At 36.2% G+C, this 11,989-nt stretch overlaps 1 protein-coding gene and 1 non-coding gene across 25 annotated transcripts in view; one reads left to right on the forward strand and one right to left on the reverse strand.

Annotated features, from left to right (window-relative positions):
* Positions 1 to 11,989, forward strand: part of LOC123278917 (olfactory receptor 2AG2-like) — a 410,069-nt gene that overhangs the window by 106,962 nt on the left and 291,118 nt on the right. The gene's annotated exons all lie outside the window — the stretch shown is intronic.
* Positions 6,471 to 6,577, reverse strand: LOC123279185 (U6 spliceosomal RNA). The gene has a single exon (XR_006517104.1). It is a non-coding gene; the product is annotated as a U6 spliceosomal RNA (small nuclear RNA).

The raw sequence follows: 11,989 nt of genomic DNA on the forward strand, positions 1-11,989 counted from the left end.
CAGTACAGTGAATATAGACAATAATATTGTACTATAATCAACAAACCTACTAAGAGAAGAACTTAATTATTCTAACCTCTAAAAAAATGATAACTATGTAATGTGACAGAAGTGCTAATTATCATTACAATGACAATCATATTACAATCTATGAATGCAATAAATTAACGTCGTACACCTTAAATTTACACAACGTTGTATGTCAAATATATTTCAGAAAAAAAGTTTCATTAATAACACTGAAAAGAAATGAAGTTGGAGTGTGAGATGGGGTAGATAGTGCATTGCCTTGAGCTGTGTTCCATAGAACTTGGACCTTATTCTGAGGATTATGGGAATCCTTTGGAGTGTTTTAAGCAGAACAGTGGCATGATTAGATTTATATTTAGTGGTGTAATGTTGAGTGCCTGCCCCTCCCAACCCTCTTCTTTTAATTTATCCCACAGCCTGGGGAATTAGTGAGCTGGGTGGCTATATTTCTGGCAGGTTGCTGCTACTCCAGAAGCAACCATTGGTAGAATCAAATGTGTGTGTCTGGCCTGGTAGAACTATTCCATACTGGGATGAGACATTTAGAGCCTCTCTGTTGAGCATTTAAACTGAGCCATAAAAGTGCAGTCAAATTAGGTGGTACATAAGAACAAGAAGTAGAGTTAAGTCCGTGTGAAAGCTGAAGTTATGCAAGAAAAGTAGCTAATGACCTTGCAGAATCAGTTCTTCTATATGGAGACGTAGTAGAGAAACAGAGATAAAAGACCTTGGGGTCCCACAAAAGAAGAGAGTGAGGGCTGACAATATTTTCTAAAATTGTCATAAAATAAATTTTTATCTTTTACTTTTAAACTTATCTTTATCTCTAAATTGTCATAAAATTATTTTTTATCTTTTAATATTTTAGATTTAAATTAAATACCTTTAATAATTGAGCGGGTTTGAGTGGATTATTCATCCTTTTTTTTCCCCAAGTAAATCCCCTTTCCTAAGAGATTTTAGAAAGAGCAGAAAGCAGAGAATATTTTCAGTGGAATGCATGAGTGGAAATAGAGGAACCATTTACATGGCTGTTGGCTTAATCTAGGTGTGAAATGATGGTGCTTCAAACCATGGCATGACTAATGGAAATGGGGAGTGATGGATATATTAAAGAGATATTTAGGAGGCAGAATAATTGGGATTTGATAATTGCTTGGATATTGAGGATGGGATGAAAAATTGGAAGGAGTTCAGGACTACACCAGGTTTCTATCTTAAGTGACGGGATCCTATTCACTGAAAGACCCAGGATTTCTTTTGGATATCCACACCCATAGCTAATAAACAACTGCAGTTGGATGCCTCTCAGATAACTGAAATGCAACATGTCCAAAATGAAACTCATTAATCTTCTTGTCCAAGACTTTTTCTCCTTCTGTTTCTGATATCCTGTGTTATCTGTGTTCCTTTCCCCAGGCCTATGTCTTGTGACTTCTCACTTTCTCTTCTAAACACCAGCCATACTTAGCTACTTTTATGCTTGCCATACTCTCTCTTACCTCTGGAATTTTCACCTGTTCATTCTATATGATTCTCTATTTTAATTCTTCTTACTTTTTGTCATCATTTAGTTCTAACTTTAGATGGCACTTCCTCCAAAAAGATTTTCCTCATTCTCTCAAATGTAGGTTAGCTGGCCCTAACTTGTGTGCCAATAGATATCTGAATTTCTCCCCAATATGGCACTGATTATAATTACTGGATTATAATTACTTCTTTGTTAATATGTCTCTAATATGGAAGCCATGCTAGAACCTCATCGTGTCTCTGGAAAACTTAACTGACTGGTGGCATGAGCTAACCTTTCAATCTATGTTATTTCTGTTGCTCTTACCTGCACCTGGGGCCGGTGGTGGATGCTAGGGGAAGTCTCCTTTGGAGACAACTCAGCAGACTCCTGGCCTTGATGTAGCTTCTTAATTGTTGTACGGATAGTACCTATCCCAGTTCAGGCACATAGAATACACTCAATAAGAGTTTGATGAGTAGGTGAATTAGTAATTCAATTAAAAAATAAATTACAGATGGGTGATAGGATTTTTAAAAGGGTCTTGCATTTTATTTTAAAACTGTAGGAAACATTGTAATAAAATACTTAAGGTACTTTTAAGTGGGAAGCAGTAGGCACATGAGGAAACTCTCAAGATAGAAGGCCCTGAGAAGTACATGACTCACCTAAGACCAGGAAGAAACTTGTATGGGCTCCAGTCCTCACTGTTGTGCCCCGAAGTACCTTTAGTCCTAGGGAGGAGGTCTTCAGGACATATAGAAGAGCATGCACTGAGTGGAGAGGAGAGATTTTCTGTGTTCTTCTCTGGAGATTGAGCTCTTTGTCATGGATCTTCTAAGGGGTCTCCTCCAAGATCATCAGCAGCCTCAGGCAAGGAACTAGGCTGAAAAATTTCTTGGAAACTCTGACACCTCAGTACCTTTCCAAAGTTGGTGATTTTTGTCCTCTGAGATCTTCCTTCCTAGAGATCAGCAACATAACTTTTAGATAAAAAGAGTCCAGGCTTATTTTTGGAGTAGCCAGGAATGGGGGTGAGAGATAACTGAGGGTCTTGGGGAGGGAGGTCTGAAGAAAGTATGGTTGAAGGCTGGGGGAGTCATTCCAGGACTTCATCTTGTCTGTAGATAACTTAGCAGTGACGTGAAATAACCTTTCAAGCTATGTTCTTTCTGTCCCTCTTATCTGGAGCTAGGGAAGGTGGTGGAGGCTGGAAGAAATGATCTCCTTTGAAGACAACTAAGTAGGATTCTGTATGTTCCTGACTCACTCTGGATCTGCATATCTTCCCTGGAAGGAGGTCATATTTATCCTGGAGAAACATACCTTCACCAATCTCATAAACTGGATGTGAGAGTAAAAGGTGTTATCACATTCATGTCAAAGCTCCAACAGCCACAGAGCCAATAGGAAGGATTTCTTTTTATTCTCCAGATGAGATACTTCAGCTTTCATGAAGAGAACTATTTCATGCTCTTATGTCTTTTCTTTTCTCACAGAATCCTTTCAATCTAGTTACATTCTCAAGCCCAGAGCCTCCAAAATACTTCTACTCGTAGTTCACTTCCCATTCTAAATACCGTGAGAAACTCTCCCCAACTATTTTCCCATTCATCCCCCAAGGCTGAGTTCTTGAGACATTTCTTCTGAGAGGATTTCTCTCTATCCTTCTCAGTTCTGGGATTATCACTCAGCACTATAATTCCATTTTCTATCTTGGAACACTCGGGACTTGCTTCTGCCACTTAGGCCACCTTATGCTAAGACTCTATTGAAGAATTTCAGGGTAGAACTGTCAGAGATATTAGAGCCATCACTGGCATAGATTCAGCACATCTTTTCATACTCAATGTTTATTCATCTTTTTTTTTTTTTTTTTTTTTGCTATGCGCAACATTGTTCCAGGAGCCAGGACCAAACAAAATAGTCAGATTCCATGCCCCAGGAGCTTAAAATCTGGCGGTGAAATGAGATGCTGATATAGACCTCTGTAGAACATAACACATAGCAGTTATCTTAGGGGAATTCAAGCTGTAAGGAAGATCAGGGGTAGGGGAATGGAGTAGAGGGGTGAGGGAGATAGAGAGAAAGAGAGAGAAGGAAAAGGAGGAAGAGAAGGAAAAGGAGGAAGAGGAGGAGAAGAAGGAGGAGGAGGGGGAGAAGGAGAAGGAGAGGAAGAAGGAGAAGAAGGAAAAAGAGGAGGAGGAGGAAGAAGATGAGGAGGAGGAGGAAGCAGAGAAGGAGGAGGGGAAAAAGAGGAGAACGTTTAGGTGGTGTCCGTGGAAAGCTTCACAAAAAGTAGTCTTGAAGATCTATACTGAACAGAGTTAATTGGTTAGTTGTTCCTTTCTCTTTGCATCTATGGCCCATGTAATTTCTCATTTATGTATTCATTCAGCACATATTTTTTAGTATAAGTTACATATCTTAAATTATTCTTAGTGCTGGAGATACAGCAATGGAGGGAAAAACTGCCCCAAATCCCTGCCTTAACAGAATACACAGACGATCTCTTACTATATTTTAAGAAAATTTAAAAATTATAAAGTATTTTGTATAGTTTCAAAAGAACTATAATAAGTGTGCATGACATATTTAAGAAATTTAACAATTTTATATATTTTCTTTATGGATTTTTATAGAACTAAAACATTACAGATACTATTATAATCCTTTTGTATAAGTTCAGAGTTCCTTTCCTTTCATCTCTCCCTAATAACTACTGTTATGAAGTTTGCATATGTCTTTTCTGTCCAATTTTATATAATTTTATTACATATTTGTCTGTAATAAATATAGCAGTACTTTGTATGTTTCAAAATCTACATACTACACCCATAGCTCTGCAGCTTGCATTTTGAACAGCATTACATTATTGAGATTTATCTGTGTTCATACACACAGACCTAATTTGTTCATCTTTGCTGTATGAAAGTACAGTGTGTGAATTTCACTGTATGAATTTACCACAGCACATTTATCCAGTTTCCCACTGGGAGTTGATTAAGTGGTTTCTAATTCTCTTTTTGCTATTACAGCGATTTATGGTGATTGTACAATGATAGCACACATTTCTCTTTGAAGATATTTGAGATTTTTCTAAAAGCCACATACATACATGCATGGGAATAGAATTGCTTTTCTGTAAGACATCATTAAATTCATTGATATGAGTAGGGACATAAGTCAAATCTTTTCCATATAGATATCACATTTTCCTCACCTAATTTATCTAACAATCATGTTCCACTTCTGATTTGTAACACTCTCTCTATAATATAGGAAGTTGGTATACATGCAACAGTCTTTTTCTAGGCTCTTATTCTGTGTCTATGTCTTTGCTATATTTGTCTATCTTCTGTCATTATTAGATTGTTCTAAATAGTATGGATTTTTTTAAATTTATTTTTTATTTTTTTCCTTTTTCTCCCCAAAGCCCCCTTGTACATAATTGTGTATTTTTAGTTTTGGGTCCTTCCAGTTGTGGCATGTGGGACACCGCCTCAGCTTGGCCTGATGAGTGGTGCCATGTCCACGCCCAGGATTTGAACTGGCAAAACCCTGGTCTGCCAAAGCAGAGCGCGAAACTTAACCGCTCGGCCACGGGGCCGGCCCCTAAATAGTATGGAGTTTTAAAAGACTGTTATCTGGTTGGGCAAGTTTCTCCTCCTATTTTTCTTGCTCTGGCACTATTGGCTATTTTGGGCTCTTTAGATAGATATCCATATTTATTTTAAGGTAAACTTTTAAAGTTTCATGGAAACCTTGGTAGATTTTTGGCTATAGTTATATTGAGTTTAAAAATTAATATGAGGAAAAATGGCCATCTCTCTGTTATTGAGACTTCTCTTCCATGAATATAGTTTGTCTCTCTATTATTTAAGTGTTTGCTTATGTGCTTCAATAAAGTTTCATAATTTTCTTTAAAGTTTTTGTACATCTTTGGTAGATCTACTCTTTGCTTCTTTATTGTTTTGTTAGCGTTAGTGGCATGGTTTTAAAATTACACTTTGTACGATTTCTTGCAGGCATACTATTTTGTAAATTTATCTTACATCCAGATAGGAAAGAATAATTTAGGGGACATTTAGTAATTTATCTACATGCAAATTTACTCATACACAATGGGCACAATCATTAGACTATTATTAGTGAACACATGCAAAAAGAGATTTATTAAGGTCTGGGATCACTTGATTCTTGCTTTTCCTGTCATTGATAAGTACCTTTTAGCTAGCAAAGAGGCAAATCTAGACAGCCTGCCTTTGAGCACGTTGCCTGGAATCATCAGAATGATTTATGGATTTTATGAAAACCTCTATGAATTTAATTATGAAGTATTTGTGACAGGCTGTCTGACAGTGTCAGTCTGTTACTATCAACTACTTAGGCCAGCTTTGTACTTTTTGCAGCAGGATTGTTTGATAAACTTGCTGAACATTTTTGTTAATTATAATAATTGGGTTGTAGATGTTACCGGATTCTCTAGGTAATCATACTACCTGCAAATAATATACATTTTGTTTCTTGTCTTCTAATCCTTAGTGCTGTAATTTTTATTTTGTCTTACTATGATCACTACAGCTGTAATTTAACGAGGAAAAGAATGGTGATATGGGGCATATTTTAATGTCCTTGATTCTAAAGAGAATATTTTTAATATTTCACCATTAAATGTGATGTTTGCTGAATGTTTGTGAGATGTGCCTTATTAGATTAAACACTTTTCACTGTATTCTCAGTGTGTTATTTTATTATCAATCTGTATTGAATTTTTTTCTCATTGAACAGTGATTTTATAGCTTGCGTACATAGAAGAATTTAAACAACCAAGGCAGAAGCTGTGGATGACTTGTACTTCCAGGGGGGAGGATTTGTTTGTTTTAGCATGTTGAGCCAACTGGTGAATACAGCTCTTGACCAGAATCAGAAAAATATGGAATGTTTCAAGAATTTGCATGTCATCCTTGCATAGTGGCCGTGCTAATCTTCTCTGTATCATTGCAATTTTAGTATATGTGTTTCTGAAGCGAGCACTGTGTTGAATTTTATCAAATATTTTTCTGCGTATAACCTTATGTCTTGGCTTCTACTAGATGGATCAAAATTTTCTTATATCCCATTTTATCATTGCTAACTTGAAAGTACAAACTCTCTTTCTGTTCTTTTAATATTCATGCTTACATTTTCAAATGTAGCTATTTGTTTCACATTTGTTTCACTAAAGACTAAAATTAATATTTCCATTCTATTCTTTAATGATACGAAGACTTAGAAAATTTTAACTGATTTACCTCTCCCATTTTTTTATTTTATCTGATCTTGTTTTTAATTCTCTACAATAAAACCAATCATTGTCACTTTTAGTGGTCAATGCAGATGTACACTTAGCATATTTAGCAATATCTTTGCTCACTATTGCTCTTGCATATCCTTCCCATTTCCCTTTTACTGAGATCTGTCCTTAATAGCTCTTTCAGTGCAAGTTGAAAATATTTTATTTTCCCCATTAGATAGACTAGGGTGTGGATTTTTAGGTTGATATCTCTCTTATTTCAGCACTTTAAGACATTCATTGTCCTTGGCTTTCTATTTTAATGATAGGAAGTCTGCCTTCAGCCTGATTTTCATTACTTTGTAAAGAGTCTTTCTTTTCTTTTTGCATATACAGATTTTCTCTGTCTTCAACTTGTTGTAATTTATCTTTCAGCAACCATACTTCCTGATGTTGGACAAGCTACTTAAACTCTCCGTGGAAGTGTTTCTTCATCTGTAAATGGAGATAATAATAGTCTTACTTCATAAATTGTTTCCAGTATTAAATGGTCAAATGTATACAGAGCTTAGCACAATTCTTAACTGATAGAAAAATGCTTAAAAATGTTAGATAGTAATACTACAATTACTACTACCACTTCCACTACTACCAAAATATTTCTAGGTTATAATTGTTTTTATTCTTCTAATTTATCCCCAGTGTGCTTTGTTTTTTTGATTGTTTTTATTGAGTTCATAATAGTTTACATTATTGTGAAATTTCACTTGTACATTATTTCTTGTCTGTCACCACAGAAGTGCTCCCACTCACCCCCATGCCCATCTCCCACCCCCTTCCCTTGGTAACCACTGAACTGTTTTCTCTGTCCGCATGTTTGTTTATACACCACATTTGAGAGAAATCATATAGTGTTTGTCTTGCTCAGTCTGGCTTATTTTGCTTGGCATAATTCCCTCCAGGTCCTTCCATGTTGTTGCAAATGAGATGATTTTGTCTTTTTTTATGGCTGAGTACTATTCCATTGTGTGTGTGTGTGTGTGTGTGCGTGTGTGTGTGTGTGTGTGTATGTATATATATACATACACATCTTCTCTATCCAATCATCAGTCAATGGGCACTTATATTGTTTCCATATCTTGGCTATTGTGAATAGTGCTGCAATGAACATAGGGGTACATATTTTACTTTGGATTGTTGATTTCAAGTTGTCTGGGTAGATACTCAGTAGTGGGATAGCTGGGTTGTACGGTAGTCCTATTTTTAGTTTTTTGAGGAATCTCCATACTGTTTTCAGTAGTGGCTGCACCAGTTTGCATTCCCTCCAGCAGTGTGTGAGGGTTCCCTTTTCTCCACATCCTCTCCAACATTTGTTGTTTTTAGTCTTAGTGATTATAGCCATTTTAATAGGTGTAAGGTGGTATCTTAGTGTAGTTTTGATTTGCATTTCCCTGATGATTACTGATGTTGAACATCTTTTCATGTTTTTGTTGGCCATCTGTATATCTTCTTTGGAAAAATGTCTGTTTGTATCCTCTGCCCATTTTTTGATGGGATTTTTTGTCTTTTTGTTGTTCAGTTATGTGGGTTCCTTATATGTTATGGAGATTAACCTCTTGTCGGATCTATGATTTGCAAATATTTTCTCTCAAATGGTGGGTTGTCTTTGTATTTATATCCTAGTTTCTTTTGGCTTGCAGAAGCTCTTTATCTGATGAAGTCCCACTTGTTTATTTTTTCTTTTGTTTCCCTTGTGTGAGAAGACATGGTATTTGAAAAGATCCTTTTTAGTTCAATGTCAAAGAGTGTACTACCTATATTATATTCCAGGAGTTTTATGGTTTCAGGACTTATCTTCAAGTCTTTGATCCATTTTGAGTTTATTTTTATGTATGGTATGAGATAACGGTCTACTTTCATTCTTCTGCATGTGGCTGTCCAGTTTTCCCAACACTATTTATTGAAGACACTATCTTTTCTCCACTGTATGTTCTTGGAAGCTTTGTTGAAGATTAGCTGTCCATAGATGTACAGTTTTATTTCTGGGCTTTCCGTCCTGTTCCATTAATCTGTGTGCCTGTCTTTGCACCAGTACCATGCTGTTTTGACTACTATGACTTTGTAGTACATTTTGAAGTTAGGGATTGTGAGGCCTTCAGCTTTGTTCTTTTTTCTCAGGATTTCTTTAGCAATTTGGGGTCTTTGGTTGCCCCATATGAATTTTAGATTCTTTGTTTTATTTCTGTGAAGAACATCATTGGGATTCTGATTGGGATTGCGTTGAATCTGTAGATTGCTTTGGGTAGTATGGACATTTTAACTATGTTTATTCTCCAGTCCATGTGCATGGAATCTCTTTCCATCTCTTCTTGTCATCATCTATTTCTTTCAATAATGTCATATAGTTTTCATTGTATAAGTCCTTCACCTTGGTTAAATTTATTCCTAGATACTTTATTCCTTTGTTGTGATTGTAAATGGAATTGTATTCTTGAGTTTTCTTTCTGTGAGCTTGTTATTAAAGTATAGAAATGCAACTGATTTTTGTAAATTGATTTTGTACTCTGCAACTTTACTGTATTTGTTAATTATTTCTAATAGTTTTCTGATGGCTTCTTTAGGGTTTTCTGTATATAAGATCATGTTGTCTGCAAACAGTGAGAGTTTCACTTCTTCACTCCCTAGTTGGATTCCTTTTATTCCTGTCTCTTCCCTAATTGTTCTGGCCCAAACCTCTAGTGCTACGTTGAAAAAGAGTGGTGATAGTGGGCATCCTCATCTTGTTACTGTTCTCAGAGGGATGGCGTTCACTTTTTCCCCATTGAGTACGACGTTGGCTGTGGGTTTGTCATATATGACCTGTATTTTTTTATTATTTATTTATTTTTTTATTGCAGTAACATTGGATTATAACATTATATAGCTTTCAGATGTACATCATAATATATTTCGAATTCTGTGTAGGTAACATCATATTCACCAACCAAAAACTAATTATAGTTCATCACCTCACATGTGAGAGTAATCACTGCTTTTGCCCTCCTCCCTCTCCCCTTCCCCTATGGTAACCACCAACCCAATCTCTGTTGCTATGTGTTTGTTTGTTGTTGTTTTTATCTTCTACTTAGGAGTGGGATCATACAGTATTTGACTTTCTCCCTCTGACTTATTTCACTTAGCATAATACCCTCAAGGTCCATCCATGTTGTCACAAATGGCCGGATTTCATCATTTCTTATGGCTGAGTAGTAGTCCATTATGTATACATACTACATCTTCTTTATCCATTCATCCTTTGATGGGCATCTAGTTTGCTTCCAAGTCTTGGCTATTGTGAATAATGATGCAATGAACACAGGGGTGTGTGTATCTTTATGCATTTGTGTTTTCAAGTTCTTTGGATAAATACCCAGCAGTGGAATAGCTGGATCATATGGTAGATCAATTCTTTTTTTTTTTTTTAAGATTGTATTTTTTCTTTTCTCCTCAAAGCCACCTAGTGCATAGTTGTATATTGTAGTTGTGGGTCCTTCTAGTTGTGGCATGTGGGATGCCACCTCAGCATGGCCTGATGAGTGGTGCCACGTCCGTGTCCAGGATTCAAACTGGTGAAACCCTAGGCTGCTGGAGCAGAGCGCGCGAACTTAACCACTCAGTCACGGGGCTGGCCCCACGGTAGATCTGTTCTTAATTTTCTGAGGATTCTCCACACTGCTTTCTATAGTGGCTGCACCAGTTTGCACTCCTACCAGCAGTGTATGAGGGTCCCCTTCTTTCCACATCCTCTCCCCAACACTTGTTGTTTCCTGTCTTCTTAATTATAGCCATTCTGACCAGAGCGAGGTTATATCTCTCTATAGTTTTGATTTGCATTTCACTGATAGCTAATGATGTTGAGCATCTTTTCATATGCCTGTTGGCCATCCATATATCTTCTTTGGGGAAATGTCTGTTCACATCTTTTGCCCATTTTTTAATTGGGTTGTTGGTTTTTTGTTGTTGAGATGTATGAGTTCTTTGTATATTTTGGATATTAACCCCTTGGGTATAAACCTAACAATTGGGAGAAGATATTTGCAAACGTATATCTTGGTTCTCTTGTGGAATATTAGCTGTCCATAAATGTGTGGGTTTATTTCTGGGCTCTTGATTCTGTTCCATTGATCTGTGTGTCTGTTTTTATGCTGGTACCATGCTGTTTTGATTACTATGGATTTGTAGTATATTTTGAAATCAGGGAGTGTGATACCTCCAGCTTTGTTCTTTTTTCTCAGGATTCCTTGGCTATTCAGGGTCTTTTGTTGTTCCATATAAATTTTAGGATTCTTTGTTCTATTTCTGTGAAAAATGTTGTTGGAACTTTGATAGGGATTGCGTTGAATCTATAGATTGCTTTAGGAAGTATGGACATTTTAACTATCTTAATGTTTCCAATCCAAGAGCACAGAATATCTTTCCATTTCTTTGTGTCTTCTTCAATTTCTTTCAACAATGTTTTATGGTTTTTGGTGTACAGATCTTTCACCTCTTTGGTTAAGTTTCTTCCTAGGTATTTTATTATATTTGTTGCAATTGTAAATGGAATTGTATTCTTAATTTCTCTTTCTGCTTCTTCATTGTTAGTGTATAGAAATGCAACCGATTTTTGTAGTTGATTTTGTATCCTGCAACTTGACTGTATTCATTTATCATTTCTAAAAGTTTTTTAGTGGATTCTTTAGGATTTTCTATATATAAAATCATGTCATCTGCAGAGAGTGACAGTTTCACTTCTCTTCCAATATGGATCCCTTTTATCTCTTTTTCTTGCCTGATTGCTCTGGCTAGAACTTCCAATACTCTGTTAAATAAGAGTGGTGACAGTGGGCATCCTTGTCTGATTCCTGTTCTTAGAGGGATGGCTTTCAGTTTTTCTCCATTGAGAATGATATTTGCTGTGGGTTTGACATTTATGGCCTTTATTATGTTGAGGTATTTTCCTTCTATACCCATTTTATTTAGAATTTTTATCATAAATGTATGCTGTATCTTGTCAAACGCTTTCTCTGCATCTGTTGAGATGATCATGTAATTTTTATTCTTCATTTTGTTAATGTGGTATATCACATTGATAGATTTGCAGATGTTAAACTATCCCTGCATCCCTGGAATGGAACCCACTTGATCATGATGTA

The sequence above is a fragment of the Equus asinus genome, chromosome 20 (genome assembly GCF_041296235.1).
Source record: "Equus asinus isolate D_3611 breed Donkey chromosome 20, EquAss-T2T_v2, whole genome shotgun sequence".
Lineage (NCBI taxonomy): Eukaryota > Metazoa > Chordata > Mammalia > Perissodactyla > Equidae > Equus > Equus asinus.